This window comes from Thermobia domestica, chromosome 6, assembly GCF_964235325.1.
Source record: "Thermobia domestica chromosome 6, izTheDome1.hap1.1, whole genome shotgun sequence".
Taxonomy (NCBI): Eukaryota; Metazoa; Arthropoda; class Insecta; order Zygentoma; family Lepismatidae; genus Thermobia; species Thermobia domestica.
The window spans coordinates 5,453,673-5,472,924 of NC_137459.1; the positions used below are offsets into that span (position 1 = coordinate 5,453,673).

General features: G+C 38.1%; 1 protein-coding gene across 4 annotated transcripts in view; it reads right to left on the reverse strand.

The window, feature by feature from the left end:
- Window positions 1-19,252, reverse strand: part of Ipk1 (Inositol phosphate kinase 1) — a 794,094-nt gene that overhangs the window by 622,883 nt on the left and 151,959 nt on the right. For all 4 annotated transcript variants that reach the window (XM_081761268.1, XM_081761270.1, XM_081761269.1 and 1 more), the window contains exon 3: window positions 10,353-10,411. The gene's annotated coding sequence lies outside the window, so the exon portion shown is untranslated. The remainder of the gene's footprint in view (window positions 1-10,352; window positions 10,412-19,252) is intronic.

Here is a 19,252-nt window from a genome sequence, read left to right on the forward strand (position 1 = left end):
GAAAGTGCCCCCCTCCATGAAGGAGAAATTTAAAAAATGCTAGGACACATTCTGTTTATTTTTAATGAAGAGTTAATGCACTGAATTTCAGCTCCGTAAGTTTAAAGGCTTGCGAGATACTCATTTTTTTCGCAAAAATTTGCATATAACATCCCAGTTTGGATTAAGGCCTAACTATATACCAAAAGTCGTTTCATTTGACTTTTCAATTTGACCGTGAAGATCAGACACACATAGTTACATTCAATTTTTTATATAATAATTTATATATTACAGTGATTCAAAAATGTATTTTTTCCAGTAGTTAGCTCCTCTAAAAACTCACAGATCTCGAAAGCCAAGTAGTAGTATAAGTCCTATTGCTATTATTGCAATTACAAATATCAATATCCAAAAGTGCCTGAAGGTATTTTTCATTTCGTTAGATATACTCACCTCAGGTAAGTAGACAGAAACAAGTGGAAAAGGAAGGGAAATGAAGGTCTTGAAAGTAAAACGGAGACAAATTTACCAGTCTTCAGAAGATACTGTCTACAATGCAGTGAGCAGAGTGGGTCGGTAGATCATACTGAGTCGGTGGTTCACACTGGATCATGGTGGGTGGTGGGTCGCAGTGGGTCATGGTGGGTGGTGGGTCACATGCTGTTGACCCACGACCCACTCAGAAAACTTGACCCACTGACCCACTCCATCTCTGAATGAGGAGAGAACCCAGGATACCTCGTTCAGAATGGCTGCCCTGAAAAAGCTTTTTACACTTTTAGACCCGAGTGCCCCCACCGGGAATCGAAGCCGGCACCGCTCGTATCGAAGGCGAGAGCGTTAGCGACTATGCTACGCGTGGGCCCCTATGATCTTTATGTCTATTTAAAACTATCTACATAATTGGACGTGATACTTTTTTAAGAACTTCCTTTGGCGTGGGAGACCTGGGTTCGATTCTTGGCGGAAGCTCATGTGGTTCGGATTCCGCGTTAATCAGTAGGGTCACGTCTCATTTATAGCCTCGCTGCTGAAAAGGCATTTTCCAAGAACTTTTCTACAAACAAAGTTCTATGAAGAAAGTCAAATCTTCAATTCTTTGTAACCCTGTTTCTACGTGTCGAAATACGTCGTATGATGACTGTAATATTCGACATTATAGTACTTTTGATATGCATGACTCCGTTAGTCTCACTTGCGTTATTACTGTTGTAAAATCTTCCAATATTTGTTAGTTTTTCGATGTTTGCCATACTCTATCGTCCGTAGTTCGCCACATTAGATTATAAAGGAGTTATTGTTAAATTTTCGTTTAAAATATAGATTTGTAATATGCGAGGGCTGTCCAGAAAGTAACAGACGTTTTGAAATAATAATAATAATAATAATAATAATAATAATAGAATAAAGAAAAATGTATTATATACATTTGAAAAGTACACTTTTTAGCAGGTTTTTTTTCACATAATCGTCATGAATATTACGACACTTATCATGTTAAGACAAATTAAGACAAGATTTTACGGGACGCATCCAGAAAGTAAGTTTCCCACGCATCCCATAGCTCGGAAATGGGATGTTGCGCGAAGCGACTACGTGTACGTGAGAGAGTAAGGTCCTAGCATGGCACATGCACTAGCGGAACTTCCCTAGTGCTCTCAGTAGCGTCGTGGCAGTGGTTGCAGTTGGACGTTCCTATTTCAGCTCCCGCCGCGTGTGAAGTGCGTGCAGTGATAAATTCTTTGAATGCACAGGGCATAGCATCAATCGAAATCCATCGTTAGCTGTGCCAGGTCGATGGGCTTAACGGCATAAGCAAGCAGTTCCTGCAGATTTTCCGCTCCTTATTGCACACCAAGGTCACGGAGTGCCTGTTGATCAAGAAGTTTTGTGTTGAAGCAACTGACCCTAGAGCACAAAGAAAGGTGCACAGGATCAGCATTGACATTTTTGCAACGATACAGCTGACGATGGATTTCAACCGGTGCTATGCCCTGTGCATTCAAAAACTTTATCACTGTTCGCACTTCACACGCGGCGGGAGCTGGAATAGGAGCGCCAATCTTCAATCACTGCCACGACGCTACCGAGAGAATTAGGGAAGTTCTGCTGGCGCATGCGCCATATTAGGACCTTACTCTCCCACGCACACGCAGTCGCTCCGCGCAACATACGGTTTCCTAGCTATGGGACGCGTGGGAAACTTACTTTCTGAATGCGCCTCGTAATAATGTCGCGGAAGAAATCTGCCACCTGGGATTTCATTCAACCACTGACTTACACTGGCACGCAGTTCGGCGTCAGTATCGAAGAGCTGTGTAGTAACTAGCCATGTCTTCATTGTTGGGAAGAGGTGGTACTCGCTTGGCGCCAAATCAGGGCTGTATGGTGGGTGATCGGACACCTCCCATCCAAAATAATCCGAGAGCTCTCGGGTACGCTTCAGCGTGTATGAACATATGTTATTGCCCTTCACTCATTATCCCATGTCCGTACACTTCACACAGTTGGCGACAGATTTCAATTGGCTCGTTTTTTTTTTTTTTTTTTTTTTTTGCCAACAAAAACCTAATCACAGAACGCACCTCACAAGAGGCGGGATTTTCCATTGCAGCGCACATTGTAACATGTCAAAGAAAGCACAGCAAGAGCGTCGCAGTACCCACGCTACCACAGGTGGATGTGTACTGAGTATAGCAACATACTGATATCAAGATGGCGACTCTAGCCCCGCCTTCTGCAGCAATAGGCTAAAACGTCTGCTACTTTCTGCGCAGCCCTTGTATAACATGACGTATTGCCATTTGAAAAATATATCCTTATGTTGGGTTTACAACACTGTTAATCTGGTTGTATTGCAGTGTATGTCAATGTTTGCCTGTCGATATTTGCATGGTATGAAATTCCAACGCTTTGTATGTATTACTTTAAAAGTTATAAAGATGTATCAAAATAAATGGTCCACCCTGCATATATAAGGATCAATACTACGACTTTCTGAAATCGAAATCTCTGCGTTAAGAAGGTCGTCCGCAAGAATTATAGTTGCTTCACATTAGTCACTTCTGGTGTCAAAAGTTGTTCAAGACTTTCTCTGTACAACTTTTAAATTAGAAAATGAAATCTGTAACATTTACGTCCCACGGTTATGCCGGTCAGGCTAAAGGAGACGGTGATGATGAGAAATGAATTAAACGGTGGAATGAAGAAGGTGGGAGGAGACGAGAGAATCCCGAGAAAACCCACGCACAAGGTGTTTGTCCACCACAAAGCTCAAGTGAGTTGGGATCGAACCAAGGACCCCTCACCAGAGGTGGACACTCTACCACTGAGCCACCGTGGCCCCTTTTAAATTAAGATTGATTTAAAATTGAAAATCGCAGTGGGCTAATATCTAGTACTTACAAACTACTCTGAAATAAACTGATATTGTAGTTGAACTATTGTTCGTCGCTGAAAAAAAAGTCACCTATCCAAATGAAATGGTATACAAGCATTTGTTTTCATCTATTTATCCAAGAGACTGATGAATGTTTTCTAAATTAGCATAGTGAGAAATAATAAACATTGTATCGTTAATTGCAAAGTGTTCAGCGACTAAGTATCCAAAACATTTGAATACGATTGCAGTTCAAACATCGAAATTGATCTCAATTGCACTTAGGGCTACAGACGGAAGAGACAGCTAACACGTTCCCCAGATTATTTCTGCTCTGCGAATTAACGTCGAACGTTCACTTAAAATGTCTCGGGGCCGCGGTGGCTCAGTGGTACACTGTTCACTTCTGGGATCCTTTGTTCGATTCCAACTCGTGCAAAGTGAGCTTTGTGGTAGACAAGTACCCTGTGTGGGGGTTTCCTCAGAGTTATCCTGTTTCTTCCCACTTTCTTCATTCATTTCTCATCATCACTGTCTCCTTTAGCCTAGTCGGCATAACCATGGGACGTAAAACTTAAATATTTCATTTTCATTATTTTTAAATGTCTCGAAATAGAAATTCTGGACTAAGGATATGGTCTCAAAAAGTCTTCTCTTAATTAAGACAAAATCAGTTGACAACTTTCGATTAGATATTCCAATAATAAAACTCTGTTCTACCATTTGAAAAGATACACTAATATAGGGCGCAGAGAAATGGGTAGCATTTTCACTTTGTAATCAGGAATTCCTAGGTTCGCGTTATAACATTACCCACCGAGACTAACGTTTTTCCATAGTATAAAGTTTTTTTTTTCCTTAGTCTTATCAGCCGAATGGTAGAATAATATTTTAAATAGTGTCTAGGATTTTTTTTAAAAAAAATAATAATGCTTTATTATTATTATTATTTCTATCGTAAAATGACCTTATAGTTTTATCAGAAACTTTTAACAACTATGTAAAATAATACATCTGCTTTAGTCCAAATTGGCATTATTTATTAACGTAACACAAGAAATATTACCTATTCTTCCCCGTTGGAAGATCGTTCCACGCGGAGAATTTTGTTGGTAGTCACCATCACCCCATTATGGATAAATAACGGTACGATAATTAATCTGCCTTACATAATATTCTCGATACAGTAAATACCGTTTATTAGTATGAATTAGACCTGTACTTGAACATAAATAAATGAGGATATGTACAGTGTGTCCTTGGAGAAATCTGACAACAAACATCTCCCAACTTTTTTTCCCCACTTTTTGTTTTTCTCTACTAGGAAAGATAAATTAGTTTTGGTGAGATAATTTTCTACATGCTGGAAGTCCTTGAGACATGCTTTTAAGGAAAGCTCTAGAAGAAATTGTACAGCGACCAATTTATGAGTCATGCTTTATGTGATCAAAAGGAAATGAACAGAATATACGGTAGAAGGATTCAACTGAACTGTGGAAAGGAAATTATCAAGGTGCGTCCTTACCAAAAAACAGAATTATACAGTCGTCCAGGATGTATTTTCAATTGTCTAATTTTCATTTGTTTCGTGACGTCAAAAACAACACATTATGAGACCTTGCTTTTTTTTCACTTAATGAAACACTCCAGTGAGTCGAAATGCACGCAAACACAGAAAAGGCACCTTCAAACGTACAACAAAATGGATGGAGGTATCCATAGTCCAATGACCCAGATATAAGGCTTCCGGTTTTAAAGCACACTAGTACTTTTATTATTTAAAACAGTAAGCACTATTTTTCGAAGTCTTTATGTTCAGCAAATATAATGCACACGTAAAATAAATTAAAAAAAAAAAAAACATCTAACTCGATCTTATTCAGACACTGGAACAGTGCTAACGAAAGGATGCGGAGGAGTTATGTACCTTTGTGGAAATGAAACTATTTTGAAAGCCACCACTCTGAAGCGCAGAAATAACTAATCGGTTGCATCTGTAACCACGAAAATAATTAATATCCAGGAATATTTTTATCTATTTCGACGAAGAAAGCACTAAAGAAACATATCTGTTCCATAGCCACTTATTCATTGGAACAAAAGATCTCATATATTTCAGGCAAAAATATCCTTTTAGGCCTTATATCTGGATATAGTGTAACCAAACCCAAACTATCAGTTAACCCAGTATGGTCTGCTTATTCCGCAAAAAATACGAAAACTCGATTTAGGGGCCGTTCAAAAACTTGGTGGCTCATGATCCAAAAATGCATCAAAAGATCCAATATATTTCAATCAAAAATTTTCTTGTAGGTCTTATATCTGGAGAACTACATATAGTGTAGCCAAGCCCAAACTATCACTTACCTCAGTATGATGTGCTTGTTCCGTAGAAAATACGAAAACTCGATATAGGAGTGGTTCAAAAATTTTGTGGTCCCTGATCCAAAAATGAAAAACAAAATCAAATATATTTCAATCAAAAATTTTCTTATAGACTTTATATCTGGAGCTTTATGTTGTGGGTTTTATATCTAGGCTTTATATCATATAGTGTAGCCAAACCCAAACTATCAATTAACTCAGTATGATGTGCTTATTCCGTAAACAACACGAAAACTCCATTTAGGGGTCGCTGAAAAAATATGGCTCCTGATCGAAAAACTAATTATTGGCCAAGATCGCAATCTTTTGATGGATTTTTTATCATTCCTAAAATTGACTGATTCTTTCAGTACTGCAGAAATAAAAATAAAATAAAATAAAATAAAATATTCACAATTCCCTACTGAGTAAAGCAATCAATGATTTTCAAGTGTTTATCGTTGCTCACTTCGCCATCTAAATCTATGAATAGAACAGAATAGGATAGAATGCTTTATTAGTTATTAGATAACACAGTATCAGTGTACTTTGTCAAAAATATAAAAATCTGAAAATAGAAATTATACTGTATATTGAATTATTGTATCTTAAACGATATGTCACAAAATACACACATTTTTTTAATCCATTATTGGAATATGCTAATGTTACCATATACTGTACAATACTACTTACTGGTTACTTCTATTTGCATTACTTTACGCAATTAAACTATTATTTACAAGCGGCGTTCAATAAGTTCGAAGGTCGCAGTGGCTCAGTGGTGGAGCGTTCATCTCTGGTATGGTGTCCTTAGTTCAATCCCAGCTCGCGCCAAGTGACCTCTGTGGTGGACAAACACCGTGTGCGTGATTTTTCTTAGGGTTCACCTGTTTTCTCTCACTTTCTTCATTCCACTATTCGATTCATTCCCCATCATCACCGTCTCCCTTAGCCTCGGTGCATAAGTGTGGGATATAAAACTCGAAGACTTCATTTCATTTCACTTCTTCAATAAGTTTTGTATAGATAGTTATAATAAGTGGGTCAGTCAGAAAGTTAGTTGCATTTTTTCGTAAATATTTTCGGTCAAAGGCTATTTTGATGAAAGTGTGTGGCAACACTGAAGACACGTAGCTGTATCGTATGACGTAGCGGCTTTCATGAGGCAAGTGGAAGTGTTCTGATAATCAGTAGTAAACTTGTCTCAACAGCTGCAAGCGTCCAAACTGCTGCAAACGCTGTCCAAATTGGAAATGCGTGCAGTGATTTGTTTTTGTGGACGAAAAAGTGTAACTAAACTGAAATTTATCGGCAGATGCATGAAGTGTATGGTAAAAATGCAATATCACGTGAAGCTCGCGAAGTGGTGCAACATGTTTGAGAACGGACGTACAGATATTGACGATGCTGAGCGCGAGGAAAGACCATCAACTGCGATAAATCCGGAAATCGCTACTCGCGCGAATTAACGCATTCTTCCGTGTGACTTGCATGTATTTTGTTCCATGAAAGACGAACGCTGAAAGCGACAATACGTACCACTCGGATGACGAGGTGAAAGCTACAGCCCAAGATTGGTTATCGGGCACTGGACGGAATTTCTTTGCAGAAGGCATAGATAAAACTTGTGTCACGCCTCGACAAATGCTTAAAAAACGGAGGTAATTACGTTGAAAAGTAGATTGTAAATAGAGCTTTACGATACAAATAAAGTTATTGTGAAATTTCTATCCTGTTTCCTGACGCAGTGCAACTAACATTTTGACTGACCCTCGTAGATTTCAAGATGATATAATTTACTAGATTTCAAGATATAATAATACCAATCATCTGGAGCAACCGAAGAAAACTCTCACACAAATGGCCAGCTGCGGGATTGGAATCTGGGAATTCACTAAGATCACCCTACTTGTTTTGAATTTTAAACAATGATAGCGAAGTACACCGAATGACGGATCTGCTTTTATGAAATGAAGTCTCATACATCTTCTACCAAAGTCTTACTTCGCCTTTTCGTGATTGTGCTGTCAACTCTTACTGGAGACAGGGTATGAAACCCCTGTGGAAGGTAAAAGTCAAAAGAGGTGGACCTGGTCCTCCAGGTTGGGGGTTGTACGATAGGCCAACAACGTATCATCGTAAAAAGGAGCGATGTTCAGAAACCTAACAAAAAGCCTCGGAATCGGTGGGAAAACAAGGAATAACACACAATGCGACGTAGAAAGGACATGGACAGTCGTTTGGCAAGTTGAAATATAAGATCAATGCTTCAACCTGGTAAAATGCAGGAAATAGCCGACGAAATGCAGAAATATAAGATTGAGATACTAGTAGTATAGGAATTTAGATGAGCATGCTATGGAAGAATAGATAAGTTAAATTAATAGACCAGCTGATCAACAATGAAAACATAGTACGCAAGTAAAGTCACACAGAGTCAGGTGGATAGGGCATGTCGTACGAATGAACGATACGAGAATCCCTAACCAGACGATCAGCCAAAATATAATCGGAAGAAAGAGTGTGAGAAGACGACTCAGGAGCGTTGGGTAGAAGACATCGGGGAAGACTTGCGTGTAATGAACATTCGAGGATGGAAAGATAGAGAGCTAGGGACAAGATCCAACGGTGAAGCGTTGTTAAGGATGCCCTAGTCCACAATGGAATGTAGTGCAAAAGAACAAGACGACGACGATAAAGACAATGAAGAATATTAAAAATGTACGAAGTGAGACAGAGAGAATCTACAAAATGCTCTCAGATAACCAAATAACAGTTTTCAAACATTTTTTTTAATTGACCAAACCTTTAGGTGCACAGTTTATGACGTCATAATTTGTGAGCCAGATATTATCTCCAAAACTCTCTTAAATAACATAATAACTATTTCCAAATATTTTCTTATACACCAAACCTTTGGGGTGCACAGTTTAAGACATCATAATTGGTGAGCCAGATAGGATCTTCAAAACGCTTTAAATTACATAATAACCGTTTTCAATTTTTTTTCTTATAGACGTAACATTTGGGTGCATAATTTATGACGTTATAATTGGTGAGTCAGGTATATTCTGCAAAATGCTCTTAAATAAATAATAACCTTTTTCTTATAGACAAATGGACAACCTTCGAACTCAATCATTTAAGAAGTTGAGCATTAGAATCGTCTAAGAAAAATCCACAACACTGCTGTCAACGTTAGTGTGTCATAGAGAACAGTGCACAAAATCCACACTTATGATTTAACATGTGGAAATGTTACATTCGCCCTTAAACTTTCAACTTTACCTCTCTCACTGGATTTGGCTCCTTTGGACTTAGTTATTTCTCCGAAGATGAAAATCCAGGTCCAGAGTCGCCGTTTCAACACTATTTAGGATATCCACCGCGAATCGCAGACCCTTGACAAGCTTCTAACAAGACTTCGACGACGCATATCCAAAAGTGGCAGATATATTGAGAGCGCTGTATTATGTTAGGGAAATATTTTGAAGGTGATAATGTGTAAACAGAGATACATAAGAAGCTTCTTTCTTCTTTAAATGAACTAGTATTGACCATTAAGTCCTCCTTCTTGGTGAATCTCTGTAAACTAAGCCAGAGGCGGATCTAACCTGGGACCAGGGGGGCGGGCTTGGCTCCCAGTTTTTTGAGTGCCAAAACTAATTGAATAGATTATTTATATATTTTTGAAAGTGAATTCATGATACACCTATCATAGCGTGGGTTCGGGTTGCACCCCCCCCCCCCCCCAGGTTTTTACCTTCTAGTTCCACCTCTGAAATAAACTGTTCTGGAAATAAAATGAATAAATGTAAGTTTGAAAGAGGTTGCGTGCGAAATACTTTTAACCCGAACTACAATTAATACATAGTATTTAACCTAATCATACTCAAATAAACTGCACATGCTATTCGCAATTCGAATTAGAAGATGGAAAAGTACTTCCAAGGTATGCTGAATAGTATTAAAAATTCTTTTTTTTTTCTGAAAAGTTCTTTCCACAATTTGTTTTCAGTGTTATCAAATATATCGTTTTCGTTAATCGAAAACAAAGTGTTTCAGATAAAGAAAAAGATTGCAACTTGAGCGCACAAAGCTGACTACACGATATAAAGATTAAATGAAATTTAAGACGCAGAACTGTTATTTCAACAAAAACAATACAATTCAAGGTCAAACGATTTATAACTATTGTTATCTGATAAAAGTAATTACTATGCAAAAGAAAATAGATGAGATCTGCTGACAGCGTTTAGAGGAGATGATGACAAACGGAGATAACATAACGCAAGTGTTTCGAAAAACGTCACAGAGTGAAGTTGATTGCGTATTTTTCGATATTTATAAACACAATGTATTATTCTTTTTTAAAAATATATCATATTTCCAAAGATAATACACAAGCAGCGTAGGTAGTTTGAAGACAAATTGCGTACGTACAAGGGATATTTTTTCATGGGTAACACTCCTATTGGATTTTGAAATCATCTTTAAATCAATAAGGAAAATGTCCTTCAAAATCAGTAAAATTATGTTATTCCAAACTATTCTTATAGAATAAAGAAAGAAAAACACATGCAATTAAATTCTCCGTTAAAAAATAAAATCTGTAAGTAATTACCTTTATTGCACCGAGGAATCAGAATTCTGTTCGTACCAGTCGTTAGAATGTCTTGAAACCTGGAAAATAAACAATTACACGCATTACTGAAGAACTAAACGGAAATGATTCAGACACACAAACTTGTGACATTGGTCCATATGCAGCGGTGCTATTCAGCCGGTTCGCTAGAACCGGTTGCTAAAAATTTCGAGTTCGCAGAACAGTTTCTTATACTCAGACATAACAGTAGATTTTACCCAGTTATACCGAAGAACAATAAATTTATTTTAACTATCTTTGTTTTTAGAACTTCTTACAGCTGCAAGGTTAAACATATGATCTCTCAGAACAAGTTATGAGAGTTTATTTCTTAATATCAAATGCTCAGATTTAAACACTGAGGACTGGGTTCACATGAATGCAGTGTTGAGGGTTATCAACGAACTTAAAATGTTCAACGAAACTTTAAAAAGTTACTGAATTCTCTATGTTTGTGTATCTGTCTGTCTGTCCGTCTGTGTGTTATTTGCGATTTTTTTAAAATTTTGAACCCTGCATTCGATAGAGCATCAAAAACTGTCTGAGAAAGTGATTAAATTTTTCGCGTCACACTTACCGTTCCCGAGACATTGGCCAAAAGATCGCCGATTTCCAGACATTTAAGAATCCATATCTCGGGAACCGTAAGTCATAGAGAGATCATATTGGTGTTGATCAATACCTAAAAGGATGGTAAATATTTTGGTACCAAATAGTAATCACTGGGCACTTCCAACTGGCCACTGGTTTGGCCAGTGGTCACCAATTAATACCATTACCAAAATGTTTACTATAGTTGGACTATCGAAAAAGCTAATTAGATTAATTAAGATATGTTTAAGTCTATCCCAAAGTAAAGTCCGGATAGGAAAATTTTTGTCCACGAGCTTTCACGTCGAGAATGACCTGAAACAAGGAGATGCGTTGTCGCCATTATTATTTACCTTTGTGTTGGAATACGCTACAAGGAAAATCAAAGATAGCAATCAGGATCTGGAGTTGAATGGTATTCTCCAGGTTATGGCGTATGCGAATGTAAATTTAATAGATGATGATAGAAATAAACAGTAGAAATAAATGCAGAGGTCTTATTAAATGCTTACAGGGACATAGATTTAGCAGTAAATGCAGAGAAAACGAAATACATGGAAGTGCGTCGGGATCGTAATACGGCAAATTATGGATGCATTACAATATCAAATGATACTTTTGATAAAGTTGATACTTTCAAAAATCTAGCATCAGTATTAACAGACCAAAATCATATTCACGAAGAAATTAAATGTCGACTGAAAGCAGGGAGTTCGTGGTATTATTCAGTTCAAAATCTTTTGTCGTCGTGAATTCTGTTGATGAATTTGAAATATATTAAACAATAATAATGCCTGTTGTTCTGTATGGTTGCGAAACATGGTCACTTACTCTGAGAGAAGAATGTAGACTGAAAGTATTTGAGAATAAGATCCTGAGACGTATATACGGACGCAAGAGGAACGGGAAAGGGGAATGGCGGAAACTTCATAACAAGCAACTACGTAATTTATCCGGTTTACCCAACATTGTTAGGGTCGTCAAATCAAGGAGGCTCAGGTGGATAGGTCATGTAGCTAGAATGGAAGAAAGTGGAAACGCTTTCAAAAGTCTTAACTGGAAGACCAATCGGAAAACGACCATTAGGAAGACCAAAGCGCAGATGGGAGGACAATATTAAGATGGATGTCGCAGAAATAGGAATACAAAGTAGAAAGTGGATTCAGTTTGCCAAGGATAGAAGTCAATAGAGAGCTTTCGTGAACGCGGCATTGAACCATGGAGTGAATGAGTGAGTGAGTTTTACCTCGTCTCTTACATTTTTTTCTCAATCAGACATCTTTTTAACTCTTGTCCTCCCTATTGCTTAAAACAATTTCGCATTGGTTTTCCGTTTGATCCAACGATTCTTCCACACACACAATTCTACGGTGATTAGCAGTTTTTCGTCTACTTTTCTCTTTCTTTTGTTAGAAATGTGCAACTCCTTCAAATTTCAACAGTACATTTTCTTTCTTAATATGTATTTTGAAACAAAAATTCGTTGTGAAATTCAACAAATAGTTAAGCAAATATGCAATAATGTGCTAAATGAGAGAAAAATAAATGCAACATGAAAATAATTCATGGTACAGTCAAGGAAGATATTTTATTGCAATTAAACGACCTCTTATTGAAATTAAACGAAAAGGACACCGTATAAAAAGCATTGCATTTCCTCGTCTGTCTGATTTGGATGAATTTTAGATATGTTGTAGCTGAGGACACCCGGTCAATTGTTTATATGGGATCAACTCCCTATGACCAACCCTGTGACCTCCAGAGGTAACCAAATCTCATACCATTACGTGGGCTATCCTCATTTGCCGTAGCCCAGTATAACACACAACTATTTTTTGTATGCTAAGTTTGAATCAGTGTGACTTTTGGCTACCTCTGGAGTGCACAGGGTATGTTATAGGGAGTTGGCCCCATATAGACAATTGACCGGGGAGTCCTCAGCTACCACATATCTAAAATTCACTCAAATCGGACAGACGAGGAAATGCAATGCTTTATGTACGTTGTCCTTTTACATTAACGTCCCACAGTTAAATTCTTTAGGCCACTGATCGCCAATACGTCGATCGCGAGCTACTTGTAAATCGTGGGGACATTTTCCGTAGATCGCGTTAACGCTCCGGTTGGCTAACCTTCAAGTGTAAGTTTACAGGCAATAAACAAATGTAATAATTTTTAGAAAATAGTTTATACTTGTTTTGGTTGGTAGCTCACAGTAGGATTTGAAAACGGTACGGTAGCTCAGAAGCGTCGTAAGTTTGGCGACCACTGCTTTAGGCTAAAGGAGACAGATCAAAAGTAAATGATTGTGAAATAATATTTGGAATGAGAATGTGGGAGCAGACGATAAAACCGCGAGAAACATGATGAACATGAAATATGAACAAAATGTTGCCACCCACAAACCTTATTTCAGATTTGCTTTATATGTTTCCTTGTGGAAAATAATTGAAATTCAGTTTAACGTTCCACGATTATGCTCTTTAAAATAAGGGAGACAGAAGGGAAGTGAATCATGATATAAAAATTAGTGGAATGCAATTGTAGGAGGAAACAATAGTATCTCAATAAAAGTCACTGACATGACAATGTCTACCACTGACGTGAGCCACTGTCTTTCCCACGCCTATGGAAAAGATTTTTTTTTTTTTTTTTTTTACAATTCATGAACTACTTTGTATGCTAAAGCAGCTCAACTTCTGTTTAAGTAACAGGTATATCAAATTATAACATGAACTCCGTCATGGTTATATGGTTAGGCGCGGGAGACCTGGCTTCGATTTCCCGGCGGGAGTTTATGTGGTCCGGATTCCACGTCAAGGTCTCACATAGATTCTGTGCTGAACGGGATGATAATCTCCAAATCAATCAACAAATCAAATTAGAATTAGTACTATTAATTAAATTTCTGGACTTTCTACATCTAAGGCCACGTTAACCTGTCATGTATGAGGGATGACCTCGGCGATAACAATGAAGAAAACCTCACTCTGGATAGTTAACCTGAAAAAGTTGTTCCACTTTTTCGACTTAATGTCTCAACCTGGAATCGAACCAGGGACAGGTCGTTAGTGACGACGAAAACTTTAATTTCTAGGAGGGAGAAAGTGGAGGGGAAAATGTCAGAAAATAATACTTAACTTACACTACAATACAACATATCTAGGGTTGACCCGTAGTTACAGGACTAACACAGAGGTCAGCCCCACAGGTTTAGTCGTGCTCCCTAAGTGAATGATTAGCACAAATTGCTTAATATGTTTTAATATCAGTTTTACTAGTTTCGAAATATCGTTCTTCGATCGATGCTAGTTTTCGTCATATCGGGGCTCAAATAGGGCAAAGGTTGAAACATACAGGGAGAGTGTGCGGAGCATGAATGAACCAAAACCTAAATAAGAAAGACTTCTAATCTAATTTCAACATTATTACACTGGGCGTGGCTTGACTCACAAAAGCTTTAACAATAATTCTAACACGGGAACATTCCGATTTGTTGAATTCAATTGCTGAAAATGATTGCAATTGAATTGAATATAGCACTGGATTCTGCACCAAAAGAAACAGAGAAAAGGGGGGGGGGGTTAGTGGCAGACCGAATACTATATTGGCCACTCACTCAAACTATATTGGCCACTATTGATTTCAATAGACAGTGTGCATCAAGACCCATATGCCACATGATCCCTTTCCCGTATATTCTTCTTGCGCTAATTTCAACACGGCGGCTTTTCAGATGTCCTCCATGATTCACATTACGCCTATTGAGTGGAGATCTACATGCATTCCTCATATCCAACCTTTGACCTCAATCCCTCTACTCGTTTCAAAATTAACATGACATTTCTAGACATTTTCTATGTTCTATCTTCGCACTTTATCCTCACTTATCTTCCACACTGTATACGGTCTACCACTAAACACCCTCTTTTTGTCTATTTCTTTTGGTGTTGAATCCAGTGCGAGCAATCATTTTCAGCAATTGAATTCACCAAATCGGAATGTTCCCTTGTAAGAAGTATTATATCAGGACTTCAGTACAGTATATATATACTGAATTAAATCATTACTGTATATATTTTGTTTAGCTCTACTTTCGAATCTTACTGGCTTACACTCAACATGTAAAACATATTTTTGGTGAAAGCGATCATACTGATACATAAAATACGGCGTTTTACAACCATTCCGGCGTGATACATATTCCTGAGAATGCTCAATATTAGTCATCTGAAGCTCAGAACGAAGTAATACAGAGGATGATTCAGTTATATTGAGCCAAATTTAAATGTGCTTTTACCTAGAAAAATGCCGTGTTTCCATCATCGGTTTGTGTTGGATCCGCAGGCCACCTCTGCTGACTGTGGCTGGTAGGAGACTGCGTTGCCGCTCACCATGGGTATTACATCCCACACTCCTTACAGGCATTTCACAGGCCAGAGACGGTGCGGACTCGAAGATGGCGTAGACGCCGCTTGAGTAGCCAGAAAGCACAATAGTCCATTGGGCTGGCATCTGGACTCTTGACAGAGAGTCCAGAAGGGAACCGCCGCAATTCCAGAAGGGAAGGGAGATGTCACAGAAGGGAACTGCCGCAACTCCAGTTTCCAGTTTCATACAGCGATAAAATTCTAGTGACTTTTGCCGTGTGACTGGGTGCCTTGTGTTGGTGAAGTTCAACCTTGTTCAAGTCTTGACCGTATAATGCTGGGATTCCATACTGGTACATTTCAGTCTTGCTTCAGTCTTGCTTCACCTTCTGGGAAACGGTTCTACCTGTTCATGTTTGTGTGGTGGGGCCAGGACTCTGTGCCGCATACTTTCGTGTAATACCACTCACAGTGGCACGATCTATACGAAAATTACGCACTTTACACATTTCTACGATGCGTGACATCTAAACTTAGCGTCGGAAAGGGCCACTATGAGACCTTCCCAGAATATGTTCAGTTTCGCCGGCATTAGAATACGCTAAACCACACTGCTCTACTTGACTAACGAGATCATGTTGCTTGTCCCGTGGCAATCTCATGACATGACGTGTGGAGAGTGCAGGAAAGTTAGGCAAGGAGGTAGTTTGTCGCCCCAATTATTCAATATTTACAGTAAATGTTCCATGAAGGAAGTATTAATGGTAGTTGGAGATTTCAAGATTGGAGGGCAGATCATTAACAAGATCAAATATGCAGATGGCATGGTTATTATAGCTAGAACCGAAGAAAGACTACAGGAGATGATTGATAAAATAGTTAACACACTACATGGAAATCAACATTGAAAAATCGAAAGTCATGAGAACATCTCATACAAATGTGCCCTTACAGGTCAGAGTAGATAAAGAGTACTTATAGAGAACGACAATTTCAACTATCTGGGAAGTATTTTGACGAAAGACGCGTACTGCACCAAAGTTAATTGAGATAACCAAAGAAGCATTCAACAAGAAAAGATCACCTTTACTAGCAACCTTAATATTGGACTAAGGAATAAATTGGTCAAGTGAAGTATTGAACTTTATGGTTTAGAGACTTGGACATTACCGAAGTTAGAGAAGAAATATTTAGAGAGCTTCGAAATGTGGTGTTGGAGGAAGATGAAGAAGATAAAATGGACAGAGAGAGTAACAAACAAAGATGGTTTGAAACAAATAGGAGAGAAGAAGACATTTCTAGCCAGCATCCTTTGTAGGACGGCCAACTGGATTGGGCACATCTTGCAAACAAATTGACTTCTTCATACCACCATAGAATGAAGGATGAAAGGAAAGCAAGGAAGAAGAAGAACACAAATGATTGATGATCTGAAAAACAGAAGAAAATATTGGAAGTTAAAAAAGGAAGCTGAAAATCGAGAAACATGGAAGAAACACTTCCAGGCCCAAACTGAAAATTAAGAGGAAAAAAAACCCTCATTAGTCCCAGGAGCTGCCAAAAGGCAGAATGCTTAATAATAATACAAATTTTCAATAAATTTTAATTTTAAATAAAATAACCTTCATTATGTATTCACAATACAAGAGAGAGAAGTTCTCAACTGTGCTAAGCATGTATGCATAATGGTGCAGCAGTGTTTACGGTGTATGGCTTCATACATTCTTGAAGTGCGTAATCACTGTGATAGTCATATTGCGATCACCCGAGAATTGTTTGCTTTTTCAGGTATTCTAACTATACAGAATTAAAAGAAACAGTAGTGGAAATTAGAAATAGTGTTTCTTCACTTTGTTCTCTACTCTCTCTCCCTGTGCGTTTTTCAAAGCGGTATCGCACCTTAGTTTGCTACGAAAAATCACAGAATTCTGTGGAAACGAAAAACAGTATCGCAAAATACGACGCAACTATGATAATAATTTGCTAACGAAATGAGATTTTTACGACAAAGGCAGCATACTATATATAGCCTTTCCTCAATGAGCACACCTAGCACTACTATATATAGCACACCTGATTCGGTTATTTTTCCCTCAAAAATACGACGTTTTCACTAAGTTTCTCTTTAGTTCTCAATAACACATTATGGATTAAAGACTACATTACTTATGACTGGCTGTAGAACTGACGACAAAGAAACAATTGTCACTTCGATACTTTGTAACTTAATGAAAATAAAGCACATCAGTGATCTTTCAAAATGCAAGACATTAGTTTATTTTATTAGTAGTAGTAGTATTAGTATTATTATTTGAAATAGGATAACAGAAACATGTAACTTTAACAATATCTTTCTTTTCTGTTCTCTGTTGTTTCAAGCTCTGATAAGTAATTCTTGGAATGAAGTGAAATTAAATCTTTGAGTTTTACGTCCACGGTTATGTCGGCTAGGCTAAAAGGGATAGGTGCTGATTGCCACGGGTGCTAACTGCCACAGCCAATTATTGGTGCTGATTGCCACGACTATCGCTGATTGCAAATATGAAGGTGCTGACTGCCACGAGCCTGGGAGAAACTGTATTGAAAGAAAGGAATTAATCCCTCATACTAAATGTATGATTATTAATTAATTTAGTAGGGATTAATTTAGTAATCATCACAGCAAATCTATGTGGCATCCTATAAGTTACAAAGTTGCTCACTAAGTGGAACGACATACGTACACTTGGGTGTTTATAAAGGGATTGTCTTTTCTGTTATATGTACAATTTGCACATTTCATTATTTATATTAATTGTTTTATTGTATTGTTTAATGGATATGATGGTCTGAAGCCAGCTGACAAGGGAAGTTTGGGAGAAAGCACTCGCCTGCAGAGAAATAAGCATGTCATTTTGAAAGACCAATTCATGCTGATTACAACAGGTAATAAAACTCCTGTACGTTGAGAACTGTTCGAGATATTCAGCTTGGAAGTTTATATGAGAAAATGAGTGGATGCACGTTTCAACGCGTTAAGTATTCTCTCCCATGGCGAAGCCTGATGGTTTGAACTTGCTATTGCTTGATCATTGGGGTCCATTCACAGACAAATTGTCCATTACAAGTTGCATGACGGATGACAAAGACGTTAACGGTTGAGAAGATACCAAAGAATTGCACACTATTTATGCAACCACTTGATGTGTTTTGATTCCGATCAATCAAAGATTATGGCAGGAGATTTGTACATAGTATGACACTTCTTCATCCGGACGTTATAATGTACCAACGAAACAATCAAATAAAGTTCGGGTCCATACAAATCACTTCCGATCACCGCGATACATTGGATTGTTTCAGTTTGCGTTCTACAAGGCAGGTTATGAACAAATTATAGGCCTATAACTTTTGAATCATTTGTCGAATTTGCTTTTTGCTTTGGTTCTGCGAACTGTTCCCTTGACGGATGCAATGCAATTGCACATATAAAATGGTGCAAGGGAGTATTTTGCCTGTCATTTCTTCATAAAACAGAAGAACAACAGTGATCAATTTTCATCTCTAACCTATGATTATTGTGAACAATGTAATGAAAATGAAATGAAATCTTTGAGTTTTACGTCCCACGGTTATGCCGGTTAGGCTAAAGGAGACGGTGAAGATGAGAGATGAGTGAAATGGTGGAATGAAGAAAGTGGGAGGAAACGGGAGAACCCCGAGAAAACCCACGAGCACGGTGTTTGTCCACCACAAAGTTCACTTGGCGGGGGCTGGGATCGAACCCGGGACCCCAAGCACCAGAGGTGAACGCTCTACCACTGAGCCACCGCGCCCCCCAACAATGTAATGAATAATTGTATCTAACAAACCCGTTAGTAATTGCGAAACATTTTTTTTTCTGTTACTTCCGATAGCTTTCAATTCGTATGTCAATAT